Below are 805 nucleotides of genomic sequence, written 5' to 3' on the forward strand. Positions count from 1 at the left end.
AGACCATCTGGACGGTATACGTGGCTGAACCCCACTGAGACCCCTATATAAACTTTTAAGATTCTGGAAGGCGATGTGGAGATCTATTCGTCTTGCCCAGCCCAAGACAAACCTCTTAAGTGAGTTCTCCTGCTTGTTAAACCTGCCACCTATTAGTCTGGAGTGATCTAGCTCTTTCTTCGGTCCCTCCTTGCCCTCCGAGTATGGGGGCCAGTTTGTGAACCAAGACGTTGACCTGAATGCCCTGTCCAAGGAGAGAAAGGGCGGTGATGGCCTGAGCCCCCGGCCCCTGCGCCTGAGGAGGCACCCTGCACCTGCGCTGGGCCTGCGGGCCGTCAGGCTCCTTCCCGCCCAGTCCCAGAGGGGCGGCCCTGATGGGGAGAGGGCTAGTATAAGGCCGGCCGGGCGCAGCGTCCACCCACAGGGCCCTGCCAGAAAGACCCTCCTTGAAGGGGCAGGAACAGCGAGAAGGATTACCTGGCCCTGGGCCGGACAGCACGTTCCCAGGGAGCCCTCGCAGCCCCGCCCGGCCCAACTTCGCGCCAAACCTGGACTCCTCCCCGCCGAGGCCCCGGCCCCGCCCGGACCCCACCACCCAGGCCCCAAACCCCGCCCCAGAGCTCCCCTCCATGAGCCCACCTCGAACCCGCCCCAAGCCCGCCTCCCAAGACCTAAGCATCACTTAGCCCCGCCCCTGACTCCGCCCTAGGCCCCGCCTCCCGCGCTCGAGCAGAGCCTGACTCCGCCCTAAGCCCCGCCTCCCACCGCGCCAGCGGCGCCTGGCCCCGCCCCGAGCCCCGCCCCC

The sequence above is a fragment of the Equus caballus genome, chromosome 13 (assembly GCF_041296265.1).
Source record: "Equus caballus isolate H_3958 breed thoroughbred chromosome 13, TB-T2T, whole genome shotgun sequence".
Taxonomy (NCBI): Eukaryota; Metazoa; Chordata; class Mammalia; order Perissodactyla; family Equidae; genus Equus; species Equus caballus.